Source organism: Bombina bombina, chromosome 3 (assembly GCF_027579735.1).
Source record: "Bombina bombina isolate aBomBom1 chromosome 3, aBomBom1.pri, whole genome shotgun sequence".
Lineage (NCBI taxonomy): Eukaryota > Metazoa > Chordata > Amphibia > Anura > Bombinatoridae > Bombina > Bombina bombina.
In genome coordinates, this window is record NC_069501.1 from 590,252,398 (window position 1) to 590,269,894 (window position 17,497).

Here is a 17,497-nt window from a genome sequence, read left to right on the forward strand (position 1 = left end):
CATTTCTTCAAGCTGGATCATCATGGTAGAATGCTCACTGTTGTTGCGTATCACGCGAGTGAGTTGAGAGGTGAATATACCTTTTTTTCTGGTGATAAGGATGGAAGCTAGAAGCTAATAACAATGAGTTTCGGTCTGTAGCCTTACTTATTAGCGAAGTACCAAAGCTGCATGCATCACCCTCAATCACTTTAAAGATATTCAGATCTAAAAAGTGTACAATCATATCATCATGATCAAATTTAAAGTGTATAGGGCCTATAAAACCATTAAAGTTTCTGACCCATTCTGTTAGTTAAATTACAGATCCTCTCCAGATTAAAAATATATCATCTATATATCTAGTATAATACATGATGTGTCTGTTAATCAAAGGTTTCATGATGAGCTGCTCATACCATGCCATATAAAGATTACAACACTGCACAAGATACAGTTACATATTCTAATCTGACTAAATCTGAAAGCCTAGCCCTCACTAACCTTACAAAAGACAACACCATCAGTATTTGCTCAGCGGACAAGAGCGGTGCTATTGTCCTTCAGGACTGTGTTGATTACCGTGAGGAGGCTTTCAGACAACATTCAGATTCCAATGTTTATATTAAATTAAAGAATAACCCTACTACTATTTTTACAAAACAAGTTGACCTATATTTACTAAGAAGCCATGAGGCATGTATCTTTAATGACAATGATTTAATGTTCTTAACATGTGATACACCTAGGATTCCTGTTCTATACCTATTACCTAAAATACCCAAAAGTATGGTGAAACCACCAGGGCGGCCAATTGTTTCCGCCAGGGATTCCCTTTTGTCTAATACGGCCAAATATATTAATTACCATCTACAACCGGTAGTCAAGCAAAAAACAATACCGTTATCGGCGCTGTAGTGATAAATATATATACAGATCTGTGCAGATCAAAGGGTAGTAGAAGCCGGTTGTCCATGTTAGGTAAATGGACACAGGCACGTAGCGTCTGATGGTTCAATCCAGGAAATTGTTCCAGGTCCTCTGTGATGTCATCAAAGTGGCCGGCTGCCCGTAGTAAGGGGTGTGCACTTCCAAATAACACCCAGTAGAAGGAGATAGCTGTATAAATAAAAAAACACAGGTGCAGCCCGAGTCAAATGCACATGATTTATTACCAAGTAAGTTCATATAACAAAATGCATACTCACTATCGTTTAAAAACAATATAGGCATATGTGATAAAAGCAATCCCTCCAGTGTGCTTCTTGTATATTATCCTGAGCAGCTTCAGTCACCTCGGTCGATCAATACCAATTCTGGATGTTAAGTGCCAGAGGTTATTAAGACACTACCGGTGGGAAAAAAAGGACTCTACGTACTTTTTGTCTGAGAACGCTCAGACTTTTTCAAGAGTTAAAAAATCTAACTAACCAAGGCTCAAACCGGCTTTTTAAGAAGAGCCTATGCTATTGGAACCTCAGACTTAGCCAATGGCATGTTGTGAGCCATGCACCTGACTATGCTGATTGGATAAAACAAAGGATGTGCTTAATATTATACAGCATACTGTTATAAACCTTGTATGTCATATAATTTGGGGTACAGAAAACACCCTCTAAAAACTATAGGGTGTGGAATATAAAATATAAATAAACTTGTCATTCAAAATGTGTAAAAGACATTATATAAAAGACATTGGCCTCTAGTTATCAAAGTCTCGCGGACCTGATCCAACAGTGCGGATCAGGTCCGCCAGACTTAGCTGAATACGGCGAGCAATACGCTCGCCGTATTCAGCATTGCACCAGCAGCTCACAAGAACTGCTGGTGCAACGCCGCCCCCTGCTGACTCACGGCCAATCGGCCGCCAGCAGGGGGGTGTCAATCAACCGGATCGTACTAGATTGGGTTGATTTGCGGCGATGTCTGTCCGCCTGCTCAGAGCAGGCGGACAGGTTATGGAGCAGCGGTCTTTGTGACCGCTGCTTCATAACTGCTGTTTCTGGCGAGTCTGCAGGCTTGCCAGAAACACGGGGCATCAAGCTCCATACGGAGCTTGATACATATGCCCCATTGTATGAAACATCATTGATTAAAAGTGCAAATATAAAAACAATGCATGCATACCAAATGCAGAATTGATGGCTCCCATATTTGTGTTATGAGTATCGTATAACCTGTGTAAACATGATCCAAAAAATATTATGAGGTGTACAATACAATAAGGTAGAATAAATATATCTGTTTAAAAAACATATAAATATGACCCTATATCAATATATGTAATTCGCAAAACCACATCTTGAAGTACAAAACAGTGAAAAAAGGAATGGCGGAGACAAATGGTCATACAAATCCATAGTGAGAAACATTTTAACAGGTAAGGACCCTGTTATGAAAAGGTATTCTTACCACATGCTTTGCTGTAATTTTTACAATTTTTACATAAAGGCCTATAGATCCAGTTCTATGTTTAAGCCCTGAGGGTGCATGGAGTCCAATTGGTAAATCCAATATGACTCCCTGCGTCTCAGGGTGAGTAATCTATTGGGATATCTATTTGGTAGAATCTAGTCAATGATCTGTATTTTCAGATTATTGGGGGCCTTATTATGCCTTAATCTGAAATGTTCAGACACACTATGGGTTGTTAGCCCCGCTTTAATATTATTGACATGCTCACTCAGCCTGGTTAGTACATTCCTTTTAGTCCTACCAATGTAGATAAGGTTGCAGCTACAGCTGAGAAGATATACAGCATAATTAGTGCCACAATTACTTTTGTATTTCATAGAGAAAGTTTTTGATTCATTATGATTCCCAAAAGAACTATCTTTTTTGATAAAACTACACATCCCGCACCTGCTAGTTCCACATCTATATGTACCTGTTTTTTTTTCTAACCAAGTGGTCATGGGTACTTTATGTTTATTGGTGCCACGTAATTTGGTGGGAGCTAGTATATTTTTCAGATCCCTATTTTTTCTAAATGTTACCAAAGGTTTCTCCTGTAGGGGGGCACCTAATACAGGGTCTGCTTTTAAAACTCCCCAATTGTTTTGGATGTCTTTGCTACCTTGATTGTAAGTAGTGATAAATCTAGCCTTGTTGCTATATGTTGCTACATTTGGGACTGAGTTTCTGTTTTTTGGTTTCAAAATATTTTTTCTTTCCATATTTCTGACTCTGTCTTTTGCCACCTGTATTACTTTCGAATCATAACCTTTTCCCTTGAACCTAGCATCTAACAGGGCCTCTTCCTTATAGTAATCAGTCTCCCTGGTTCAATTTCTTTTAATTCGTTGGGACTGTCCCAGGGGAATATTGGTTTTCCACCTCGGCAGGTGACCACTTTTCGCATTCAAAAACCCATTCTTATCAGTAGGTTTGCGATAGTTGGATACTGCTATCTTCCTATTTTCGTCAACGAAGAGCAAGAGATCTAAAAATTCCACCTGCTGTTTGTCCACCTTGGAGGTGAATTTAAGATTATAATTGTTATTGTTCATATGGTTAACTAAATCACCACAATTAGGCATCTATTTATCAAAGCGTCGACTTTCTTGCATTCGCCGGCACCAATACGCTCGCCTAAGATTGCCTAACATCGCTGCTGCGGACCTCAATACATTCTCCAAAATTATCAAAAAAGCTCTCAAAAAGCCGTGCACCAAGTACGGTGCGATGAGCAGCGGACTGCTGTTAACTAACAGTTATCAATCTCGCTGCTCTTCTGCTTTTTTACAGCTTTCTTGGTACCCTGTCACTAAACACCCACACTATACTATACTGTTTACCCCCTATACCGCCACTCCCGGAGCCCACCGCAATTCTAATAAATGTATTAACCCCTAAACCGCAGCCCATGGACCCCTCTGCAACTAAATAAAGTGTTTAACCCCTAAACCGCCGCTCCCGGACCCCGCCGCAACTAAATACAATTATTAACCCCTAAACCACCGCTCCCAAAGCCAACCGCTACCTACATTATACTTATTAACCCCTAATCTGCCACCCCCTACACCGCCGCCACCTACATTATATTAATTAACCCCTAATCTGCCCCCCTACACCGCTGCCACCTACATTATATTAATTAACCCCTAATCTGTCCCCCCTACACCGCCGCCACCTACCTACATTTATTAACCCCTAATCTGCCGCCCCCAATGTCACCGCTACTATATTAAATTTATTAACCCCTAAACCTAAGTATAACCCTAACCCTAACACCCCCTAATTTAAATATAATTTAAATAAATCTAAATAAATATTCCTAGCATTAAATAAATTATTCCTATTTAAAACTAAATACTTACCTATAAAATAAACCCTAAGCTAGCTGCAATATAACTAATAGTTACATTGTAGCTATCTTAGGGTTTATATTTATTTTACAGGCAAGTTTGTATTTATTTTAACTAGGTAGAATAGTTATTAAATAGTTATTAACTATTCTACCTAGTTAAAATAAATACAAATATACCTGTAAAATAAAACCTAACCTAAGTTACAATTACACCTAACACTACACTATAATTAAATACATTCCCTAAACTAAATACAATGAAAAAAAATATCTAAAGTACAAAAAAACCCACTAAATTACAGAAAATAATAAACAAGATTTTTAAACTAATTACACCTAATCTAATTCCCCTAACAAAATAAAAAAAGCCCACCCAAAATAAAAAAGCCCTACCCTACACTAAATTACAAATAGCCCTTAAAAGGGCCTTTTGCGGGGCATTGCCCCAAAGTAATCAGCTCTTTTACCTGTAAAAAAAAATTACAAACCCCCCAACATTAAAACCCACCATCCACACACCCAACCCTACTATAAAACCCACCCAATCCCGCCTTAAAAAAACCTAACACTAATCCCTTGAAGATCACCCTACCTTGAGAAGTCTTCACCCAACCGGGCCAAAGTCCTCAACGAAGCCGGCAGAAGTGGTCCTCCAGACGGGAAGAAGTCTTCATCCAGATGGCATCTTCTATCTTCATCCATCCGGCGCGGAGCGGCTCCATCTTCAAGACATCCGATGCGGAGCATCCTCTTCTGACGACGGCGACTGAAGACTGAAGGTTCCTTTAAGTGACGTCATCTAAGATGGCGTCCCTTCAATTCCAATTGGCTGATAGAATTCTGATGCATCAGCCAATAGGATTTTTTCTAACTTAATTCCGATTGGCTGATAGAATTCTATCAGCCAATCGGAATTGAAGGGACACCATCTTGGGGGGGGTATTGTACTTTTTTTACAGGTAAAAGAGCTGATTACTTTGGGGCAATGCCCCGCAAAAGGCCCTTTTAAGGGCTATTTGTTTTGTTTTTTGTTTTTTTTTTAAATCTTTTTATTGAGGTTAAATATAAAAGTCAACAGAAAAAAGAAAAAGATTATAACAATCAAATTGTCAAAAAATAAACAAATCTGTTACATCACAGTTATAACACGACAGTTATAAATAAACTTCCTGTTTTCTAATTTGTAATATTTAACGATGGAAAATTTTAAGCCTCTCTTTATCAATGTACAAATGAAAAAAAAAAAAAAAAAAAGAGACACAAAGATTATTACAAAAATGTGCAATAAACTAGCAATATTAGCTAATCATTCTAGACTTAAGTCTTAGACATTTCTTATTAAGAAACTAACATGCCCTGGTATGGTTTTGTACTTCTACCTTGTGTATCTAAAATCGTGTACCGTGCTCTTTTTTCATTAATATACTTTCCTAAATTTTCCTTCTCAAAACATAACAAGCAATGTAGAACCAAAATAAAACAAAACAACATACAAAAAAAAAAAAAAAAAAAAAGGGGGAAAAAAGGGGAGAAAAGGAAGACCGGGGTATTCTTCTCCCAAGCCCCATTCAGCCACCGCCTCACCCCCATCCCGCCCCCCCCAGAGTGCCACCAACTAGGATTCTCTCAGGGCACCATTAATCCAAATGTGTGGAAAAATATCAAGCAGCGTTAGTTCCGCGAAGGTCTGTGAGGAGAGAAAGGGCGACAGAATCCTCTTTTGCAAGGTATGTGGGTGTCAGGAAAATTTATCCCAGACCTGGAATGTTACTATATGTAACGATTTTTATAAAACACAGCTGCAGACTTAATTTAAGTTTGTACCACTTTAGGAATTAACTATTATATTGATAAGTAATAGCTGTTTCCTTAAGTGGAGTTATTCAGAAATATGAGTGATTGAAATAATATTGTTATTCAACCTACAGCAAACTTCTATAATGCTATGAATTATTGGAGCATAGCGTGCTCATAGAGAGAGAGACTGAGTGACAGGCAATACTTCTGGTAAATAGGCTGGACTGGCAGGATGTTATAATGTATCAAATTCAATATAAGATCTGCCAAAAAGGAAGTTCAGTTGTGAATTGATACAACCGTTAAGGTTCTGTGAGAATGTGAAATTCTTGAGTTGTCAAAGGAATTTGGAGAACCTTGTCAGCTCAGTGAGCTGTTACGCTGTTGTCCGTATGAACTGCTCCTGCAGTTCCTTGCTAATGCGGAGACTTGTGGGCGTGAGCCGTGTGTGTTCGGCAAGAGTGACAGGTGACGTCACACGCCGAACCTCGCTGCAAACAGAAAGTAAATGTAGCGATTGAAGTACATATGAGGTTTGTTTGTAATCCGAAAATGACAATTGAGTGGTTTAAATGTTTTGACTGATACTGAGGAACAGAGTTACGGCAATTGTTGTTTCCAGATGGACAAAAGGTAGATGAAGATTGTAATGAAGCAATCCTGTAGGAACGGAATAAACTTGGAAATAGGTATTGTGATGTGAGGATTCCTATGAATAATTCAGGAGCTGATCCGGATAAATTTAGAAGAGGTCAGGAAACATAGATTAAGATTGTAGAGAGCTCAGGTTCAAGAGACTTCTGTGAACATGGAGTCTAAATTACTAAGCACTAGGAACAGGGCGTTGATAGGATTTATAGGTTCAGAGTGAGGCTGATGTCATAGGTGGGAGGAATAGAGTATATTCCTGACAGTGGGTAAGATAGGATGACTGGCGTCCATTTCCAGAAAAACATCTTGATCCTTTTCTCAGATGCTTCGTGGAGATGAAATGATTCAAAAACAATTTGATCTTGTAATGATCTAAAAACCATAGCTAATCCGGGTATCCGCCTAGCTTTCCAATTTTTAAGTATACAATATCTAACCGTAAGAATAATGGTGTTTAGGCTATTTATAGTATTCACATTAAGAGCCTCCTGTGGGGGGCATAAGAAGACAATATCCTCCGCAGATAGAGCACATGATATTTTATATAATTTATTAAACCAGAAGATAACCTTCATCCATAGCTGTCTTACCATAGGGCATGTCCAAAACATATGAAGTACATCAGCTCTATCATGTGAACAACGAGGACATAAATTAACCAAAGACGGAAAAATTCTAGAAATTTTCCACGGGGGAAAAATAGAAATTATTCACCAGCTTCATGTGAGATTCCTTCCAAGAAATCGGAACTTTGCACTTATGTAAAGAGTCAAAACTCTGAGCAATCTTATGGTGGTTTATCAAGGGGATTAGCGGAGACCAAGATTTACAAATATTATCCTTGAATAGTAGACTCTGTTTGTTTAGCATGATATCATACATCAAGGATATAGAAGAGTTTCCTCCCTCAAATTTTTGTATAAGAAGCTTAATATCGGACCAGTCTGAAAGAGAAGAAATAGACCAACCTTGTGATAGGACAAAATGGCGAATTTGGAAATAAGCAAATAGGTTGGATCTAGCTAAGCCATATTTATTGAAAATAATATCCGCTTCTAAAAGTTGATCATTCTCATCAAATAGTTGTTTTACATAATATAGACCTTTATCGGACCAGACTTTAAAAGCTTTTTGATAGAGACCTGGCAAAAAATCTGGATTATTTATAATAGGAAGCCACTTAGAGAACGAATAATCTATATCTAGTATTGCACAAAACTTTTGCCCAAGCCAGTACTATATTTCTAATAGTGATAAGAGAGCTAACATTTTGAGGTAGTTTCTGCACAGAGATATGTAGGATAGCAGTTAGCGCAAATGGAGTAATCATATGATTTTCTATTTCTACTGATGAGACTAGATTAGTACCGGCTAGCCAATCTATTGCCGTTTTAACCATCACAGCCAAGTTATATAATTTAAGATTGGGAAGCGCCAAACCTGCCGAACCGTGATTTTGCATTAGTCTGGCCAATGCAATTCGAGGGCGTTTATTATTCCAAATAAATTTGCAGATTAGAGCATTAAAAAGCTTTAAATCTTTGTTTAATATAAATAGGGGCAGATTCTGAAGAGGGTATAATAGACGCAGAAAAATGATTGATTTTATGAGATTTACCCTAGCTGTAATAGACAATGGGAAGGCAGCCCATAGGTGTAGATCAGATCTAATTTTCTGGAACAGAGGCTCAAAATTAGCCCTGTACCAAAATTTAGGATTTTTATGCAAAATTAAACCTAAATATTTGACAACATCAACCATTTTAAATGGGATATCAATATCTGCTGACTGGGGGTTATTTATACACATTAATTCGCTCTTTTCTAAGTTAATCCTATAACCTGAGAAGGAACTGAAAACTTCTAACACCTGTATGATCATAGGGATAGACTGTTGAATATTGGTAAGGAAAACCAGTACATCATCTACATAAAGCAGCGTTTTAAGACGGTGTACGCCGAATGGAACTCCTACCAATACATCTCTAAATCGAATCGCAAGCGGTTCCAGCGCTATATTAAAAAGTAGAGGGGATAACGGACACCCTTGCCTGGTGCCTCTCTGTAGTGTTATTTTAGGAGATAAGGAGCCATTAATAAGCAAAAAGGAGATTGGATTATGATATAATCTAACAATGAATTTGGCAAATTCCCCTTTTAGACCAAATTGATCCATCGCTCTAAAGAGATATTCCCATACGATCGAGTCAAAGGCTTTGACCGCGTCCAGCGAGAGTATAGCAGTCTCTTGCCATAAAGGCTTCTTCTTCTCTCTATCAACATTCCAAGCATAGTCTAAGAAATTAATCAGTTTGCGAGTATTTTTTACTGGATTTCTAGCTACCATAAATCCAGTCTGGTCTGGATGAATAATTTTGACTAGACAAGCAGATAGTCTTGAGGAAATAATGGCCATTAGGATCTTATAATCTGTATTCAGAACCGAAATTGGCCTATAAGAGGCCAAGTTTTCGGGATTTTTACCTTTCTTTAAGATGAGAGAGATATTAGCTGCAGAAAAGTAGCTAGAGATCATATTATTCGAACTATAATAATAATTAAATAATTTTTCTAAAATGGGCAGTAACACCTCACCAATACATTTATAGAACTCAGCAGGAAAGCCGTCTGGTCCAGGAGCTTTATTCATCTTCAAATGGTCAATGGCTTTTTTGATTTCGTCAATAGATATTGGAGCGTTAATTAATGTTAAATCCTCGCTATTTAATTGAGGTGTCTTTATCATGGACCAAAAAAGATCTTGATTAACATTATCTATCTTAATTCCAGAATATAACTGTTGATAGTAATCAAAAAATGCCTCCATGATTCCATTTGTCTCCGTGTATCTTTCCTTCTCAGTTTGAATCACAGAAATAAGATTTTTCTTTTTTCTAACCTTAATGAGTCTAGCCAGAAATTTGGCAGAGGATCCATGGGTTCCTTTAAATTGGAGATTAATTTTCGCTTCTTCTTCTAAAAGTTTTTGTTGTAAAAATAAATCCCTTTCCTTCCTATTATCTTGGTATCTTTTCCAATTTGCCGAGGTGCGGCTTAGACAATATTTACTATATGAATTCTTGACTTTATTCATAATTTGGATTTCCCATATCCTACTCTTTTTTTTTTTGCTATGCTGAGATATGTTTGTATTTCCGCCCGCATTACTGCTTTAAAAGCTGGCTATTTGTAATTTAGTATAGGGTAGGGCTTTTTATTATTTTGGGGGGCTTTTTTTATTTTATTAGGGGGATTAGATTAGGTGTAATTAGTTTAAAAAACTTGTAATTATTTTATTATTTTCTGTAATTTAGTGTTTATTTTTTTCGTACTTTAGATATTTTTTTTTAAATTGTATTTAATTGTATTTAGTTTAGGTAATTAATTTAATTATAGTGAAGTGTTAGGTGTAATTGTAACTTAGGTTAGGATTTATTTTACAGGTAAATTTGAATTTATTTTAACTAGGTAGCTCTTAAATAGTTAATAACTATTTAATAATTATTGTACCTAGTTAAAATAAATACAAAGTTGCCTGTAAAATAAAAATAAACCCTAAGATAGCTACAATGTAATTATTAAATATATTGTAGCTATCTTAGGGTTTATTTTATAGGTAAGTATTTAGTTTTAAATAGGAATAATTTAGTGAATTGTAGTAAGTTTGGGGGTGTTAGGGTTATGGTTAGACTTAAGTTTAGGGGTTAATACATTTAATATAGTTGTGGCGACGTTGGGGGCGGCAGATTAGGGGTTAATAAATTATGGTAGGTGTTGGCGATGTTAGGGACGGCAGATTAGGGGTTAATAAAATGTAACTAGTGTTTGCGATGCGGGAGGGCGGCGGTTTAGGGGTTAATATATTTTTATAGTGGTGTCGATGTCCGGTTCGGCAGATTAGGGGTTAATTTTTTTTATTGTTTGCGATGTGGGGGGGGGGGCCTCCGTTTAGGGGTTAATAGGTAGTTTATGGGTGTTAGTGTACTTTTTAGCACTTTAGTTAAGAGTTTTATGCTACGGCATTAGCCCATGAAACTCTTAACTACTGACTTTTAAATGCGGTATCAGTCTTGACAGGAGAAGCTGTACGGCTCACTTTTTGGAAGACTTTTAATACCGGCATTATGCAAGTCCCATTGAAAATATAGGATACGCAATTGACGCAAGTGGATTTGCGGTATTTCCGAGTCTGGCCAAAAAAGTGAGCGGTACACCTGTACCTGCAGGACTCGTAATACCAGCGTTAGGAAAAAAGCAGCGTTGGGACCTCTCAACGCTGCTTTTTAAGGCTAACGCAAGACTCGTAATCTAGGTGAAGGTTTTCTAACTGTGTATAACATATTGGAATGAGGGCTCATTCACATAGGGAATCCATCTCATGTTGTGTATTAGCAATTCTATGATTGGGTAACTTATTTACAATGTTTAAGCGTTTACTTAATAATATGCATTTAGGAAAAAGAAGGGTTTTGTATTATTCATATGTATACACTGTAGGTATTTTAATACACAATGTATAGTTCATTGATGTGCTTCGACTATGACACATTTTGGATGATTTGCAGAGTAAAGATTGTATGTGCACTCTTGTTATATGTTGCAAATACAGGTTGCTATGGGCAGACTGAATGCCGCATTTCCATGACGACCTACCCGATGCTGAGTTCCAGCTCTGGCAGCGTCATGAGTTGTGACGCTCAGTGGGAGGGTGGCTACGTCAGTGGGGAGGCTGGCCGCTGTGTTTGCTGCTTGTCAATATTACACTAGTGACTTCACATAATTTTTGTACATATGGTCACCATAATGACCATCCTCCCCATGTGCATCGAGTGAATGGAGTGGCCAGATGACGTCATTCATACAGGACGGGGTGTGTAGAGTTCATGTTGGTTCAGGTGTATTTAAATACAGTGTGATGCTTATGCAGGCATATGTTTTTATGTTCACTGAGGTGGGCCATGTTGGGGCATTTGAGAAAAGGGTTGTAAGGACCACAAGAGTTCCATAAGATAGGAGCCAGTCTGGAGAAATCTTGTAAACGAAAATGTGAGGAGGTAACAAGAGAGGAGGAGTGTAGGAGATCATTAATTAATCGGGAGGGAGAATATCTGGAGTCAAGGTCTGAGATGTAGGGGAAAGCAATGCAATTGAGGGCTTTGTGTGTCAGGGGGATATTTATCAAAGCGTCAACTATGTTGCATTCGCAGGCGTCAATACGCTCGGCAAACATCTACAAACATCGCAGCCGCCGATCTGAATATGATCACCTTATTTATCAAAAAAGCCGTCAAAAACACGCGCTTCAAGTACGCTGTGAAGAGCATCGGACTAAAGTCATCGATGTCGCAGCTATTCGGGTTTTTCCCAACTTTATTATACCATTTCATTACTGTCCACGAACAAGGACATTTCTCTTTAGCACATTATTGTATATACAGGTGAAACTCGAAAAATTAGAATATCGTGCAAAAGTTAATTTATTTCACTAATGCAACTTAAAAGGTGAAACTAATATATGAGATAGACTCATTACATGCAAATCAAGATAGTTGAAGCCGTGGTTTGTCATAATTGTGATAATTATGGCTTACAGCTCATGAAAACCCCAAATCCACAATCTCAGAAAATTAGAATATTGTGAAAAGGTGCAATATTCTAGGCTCAAAGTGTCCCACTCTAATCAGCTAATTAAGCCATAACACCTGCAAAGGGTTCCTGAGCCTTTAAATGGTCTCTCAGTCTGGTTCAGTAGGAATCACAATCATGGGAAAGACTGACCTGACAGTTGTGCAGAAAACCATCATTGACACCCTCCATAAGTAGAGAAAGCCTCAAAATTTAATTGCAAAAGAAGTTGGATGTTCCCAAAGCACATTAATAGAAAGTTATGTGGAAGGGAAAAGTGTGGAAGAAAAAGGTGCACAAGCAGCAGGGATGACCGCAGCCTGGAGAGGATTGTCAGGAAAAGGCCATTCAAAAGTGTTGGGGACTTTCACAAGAGCCACCACACACAGACGGATCCTGGACATGGGCTTCAAATGTCGTATTCCTCTTGTCAAGCCACTACTGAACCACAAACAACGTCAGAAGCGTCTTACCTGGGCTAAAGAAAAACAGACCTGTTCTGTTGCTCAGTGGTCCAAAGTCCTCTTTTCTGATGAGGGCAAATTTTGCATCTCATTTGGAAATCAAGGACCCAGAGTATGGAGGAAGAATGGAGAGGCACACACTGCAAGATGCTTGAAGTCCAGTGTGAAGTTTCCACAGTCTGTGTTGATTTGGGGAGCCATGTCATCTGCTGGTGTTGGTCCACTGTGCTTCATTAAGTCCAGGGTCAACACAGCTGTCTACCAGTAACTTTTGGAGCACTTCATGCTTCCTTCCACAGACGAGCTCTATGGGGAAGCTGACTTCATTTTCCAGCAGGACTTGGCACCTATCCACACTGCGAAAAGCACCAAAACCTGGTTCAATGACCGTGGGATTACTGTGCTTGATTGGCCAGCAAACTCGCCTGACCTGAACCCCATAGAGAATTTTGGCATTGCCAAGAGAAAGATGAGAGACATGAGACCGAACAATGCAGAAGAGCTGAAGGCTGCTATTGAAGCATCCTGGTCTTCCATAACACCTCAGCAGTGCCACAGGCTGATAGCTTCCATACCACGTCGCATTGAGGCAGTAATTTCTGCAAAAGGGGCCCAAACCAAGTACTGAGTACATACAGTATGCATGCTTATACTTTTCAGAGGTCCGATATTGTTCTATGTACAATCCTTGCTTTATTGATTGCATGTAATATTCTAATTTTCGGAGATTGTGGATTTGGGGTTTTCATGAGCTGTAAGCCATAATCATCACAATTATGACAAATCACGACTTGAACTATCTTGTTTTGCATGTAATGAGCCTATCTCATATATTAGTTTCACCTATTAAGTTGCATTAGTGAAATAAATGAACTTTTGCACGATATTCTAATTTTTCGAGTTTCACCTGTAGTGTAAATGTATTCTTTTTCTGAGCAGGACTAATTGTGAATATAGCAAGTAGCGACGTATTTGGTGCAAAGTGGAGAGTGAATTATTAGAATTCATTTTAAGATTCGACATACATATTTTAGTATGTATATACACACACATATATATATATATATATATATATATATATATATATATATATGTGTGTGTTTGTGTGTGTGTGTGTGTGTATATATATATATATACACACAGTATATATATGTGTGTGTGTGTGTGTGTTATGTCAGAAATCTTTTGCAAACATATTTACACGTCCCTAAGTTCCTTTTTTGTTCTAAACAATGTTGTCTGTCATATCTCTGTGTTTATTTATACCACTATATGTATATAGTGTAAATGTATTATTATTCTGAGCAGGAATAATTGCAAATACAACATGTAATAATCAGAGTATCATATGTATTTATTTGCAATCTATGGATATTTTAAAGGGATAATAATTTATAAACATTTAAGTTGTACTAGTGGGAGCTAGCTGCTAATTGGTGCCTGCACACATTTGTCTCTTGTGATTGGCTAAATAGATGTGTTCAGCAAGCTGCCAGTAGTGCAATGCTGTTCCACCAGCAAAGGATAACAAGAGAATGAAGCAAATTTGATAATAGAAGTAAATCAAATCAGGAAAAAATATTTTTGGGTTTCCTGACCCTTTAAGAGCTGGGCCAGGTTTCTCTCTGCACCTGTCAAAAAGCCTGATTGCAATCTATTTTTTTTTTTTAAAAAAAAAAAACACCCCTTCACAGGTGTTATAAAATGGGCTGACATATAAAATGACATTTCTTACAGAAAAAAAATTCAAGAGAAGGAAGAAATACACTGAAAATAGCATGCCAGTAAAGAGGTGATTTTAATTTCTGCTGTATCTGAGTCATGACAGTTTAAAGTTAGGTGGGCTATTCCTTTGAGCTATCATCTTAAGATTATATTGAATCAAGCATCAATTCGAATTTTAAAATCCTTGTCTTAAATAATACACTGTTTTGCGGTAAGAACGGCTCGGTACTAACTTGCAAGTTATTTCCACCGCTCACCTCCCTATAGCGCCGCTATTACAGGTTTTCATAAACCTGGTGTTAGCAGGCAATATAGCAGCGTTGAGCAAAATTGAGCTCCATACCGCTTTGAGCTGGTTTTACGTTCTTGTGCACGATTTCCCCATGGACATCAATGGAGAGAGCCAGCTAATAAAAAGCCTAACATCTGCAATAAAGGAGCATAAAGCTCTGTAACGCAGCCCCATTGATTCCTATGGGGAAAGAAAAGTTATATTTAAACCTAACACCCTAACTTAGGAGTCTAAACACCCCTAATCTGCTGTCCCCGACATTGCAGACACCTACATTACACTTATTATCCCCTAATATGCCACCCCCAACATCGCCAACACCTACATTACACTTATTAACCCCTAATCTGCCGTCCCCAATGTCGCCACCAAATACCTACACTTATTAACCCCTAATCTGCTGCCCCAATGTCGCCGCCACCTACATTACACTTATTAACCCCTAATCTGCCACCCCCAATATCGCCGCCACCTACCTACACTTATTAACCCCTAATCTGCCACCCCTAACATCGCTAGCTATTTTAGGTTTTATTTTTATTTCACAGCTAAGTTTGTATTTATTTTAACTAGGTAGATTAGTTAGTAAATAGTTATTAGCTATTTACTAACTACCTAGCTAAAATAAATACAAATTTACCTGTAAAATAAAACCTAACCTTTCTTACACTAACACCTAACCTTGCACTACAGGGAGTGTAGAATTATTAGGCAAATGAGTATTTTGACCACATCATCCTCTTTATGCATGTTGTCTTACTCCAAGCTGTATAGGCTCGAAAGCCTACTACCAATTAAGGATATTAGGTGATGTGCATCTCTGTAATGAGAAGGGGTGTGGTCTAATGACATCAACACCCTATATCAGGTGTGCATAATTATTAGGCAACTTCCTTTCCTTTGGCAAAATGGGTCAAAAGAAGGACTTGACAGGCTCAGAAAAGTAAAAAATAGTGAGATATCTTGCAGAGGGATGCAGCACTCTCAAAATTGCAAAGCTTCTGAAGCGTGATCATCGAACAATCAAGCGTTTCATTCAAAATAGTCAACAGGGTCGCAAGAAGCGTGTGGAAAAACCAAGGCGCAAAATAACTGCCCATGAACTGAGAAAAGTCAAGCGTGCAGCTGCCAAGATGCCACTTGCCACCAGTTTGGCCATATTTCAGAGCTGCAACATCACTGGAGTGCCCAAAAGCACAAGGTGTGCAATACTCAGAGACATGGCCAAGGTAAGAAAGGCTGAAAGACAACCACCACTGAACAAGACACACAAGCTGAAACGTCAAGACTGGGCCAAGAAATATCTCAAGACTGATTTTTCTAAGGTTTTATGGACTGATGAAATGAGAGTGAGTCTTGATGGGCCAGATGGATGGGCCTGTGGCTGGATTGGTAAAGGGCAGAGAGCTCCAGTCCGACTCAGACGCCAGCAAGGTGGAGGTGGAGTACTGTTTTGGGCTGGTATCATCAAAGATGAGCTTGTGGGGCCTTTTCGGGTTGAGGATGGAGTCAAGCTCAACTCCCAGTCCTACTGCCAGTTTCTGGAAGACACCTTCTTCAAGCAGTGGTACAGGAAGAAGTCTGCATCCTTCAAGAAAAACATGATTTTCATGCAGGACAATGCTCCATCACACGCGTCCAAGTACTCCACAGCGTGGCTGGCAAGAAAGGGTATAAAAGAAGAAAATCTAATGACATGGCCTCCTTGTTCACCTGATCTGAACCCCATTGAGAATCTGTGGTCCATCATCAAATGTGAGATTTACAAGGAGGGAAAACAGTACACCTCTCTGAACAGTGTCTGGGAGGCTGTGGTTGCTGCTGCACACAATGTTGATGGTGAACAGATCAAAACACTGACAGAATCCATGGATGGCAGGCTTTTGAGTGTCCTTGCAAAGAAAGATGGCTATATTGGTCACTGATTTGTTTTTGTTTTGTTTTTGAATGTCAGAAATGTATATTTGTGAATGTTAAGATGTTATATTGGTTTCACTGGTAAAAATAAATAATTGAAATGGGTATATATTTTTTTTTGTTAAGTTGCCTAATAATTATGCACAGTAATAGTCACCTGCACACACAGATATCCCCCTAAAATAGCTATAACTAAAAACAAACTAAAAACTACTTCCAAAACTATTCAGCTTTGATATTAATGAGTTTTTTGGGTTCATTGAGAACATGGTTGTTGTTCAATAATAAAATTAATCCTCAAAAATACAACTTGCCTAATAATTCTGCACTCCCTGTATAATAAATTAAATTACATTAATTAAATACAATTAACTAAAAAACAAACACTAAATTACACAAAATAAAAAAGAAATGATCAAATATTTAAACTAATTACACCTAATCTAATAGCCCTATCAAAATAAGAAAGCCCCCCCAAAATAAAAAAACCCTAGCCTAAACTAAACTGCCAATGGCCCTTAAAAGGGCCTTTTGCAGGGCATTTCCCCAAAGAAATTAGCTCTTTTACCTGTAAAAATAAATACAAACAACCCCCAACAGTAAAACCCACCACCCACACAACCAACCCCCCAAATACAATCCTATCTAAAAAACCTAAGCTCCCCATTGCCCTGAAAAGGGCATTTGTATGGGCATTGCCCTTTAAAGGGCATTTAGCTCTTTTTCTGCCCAAACCCT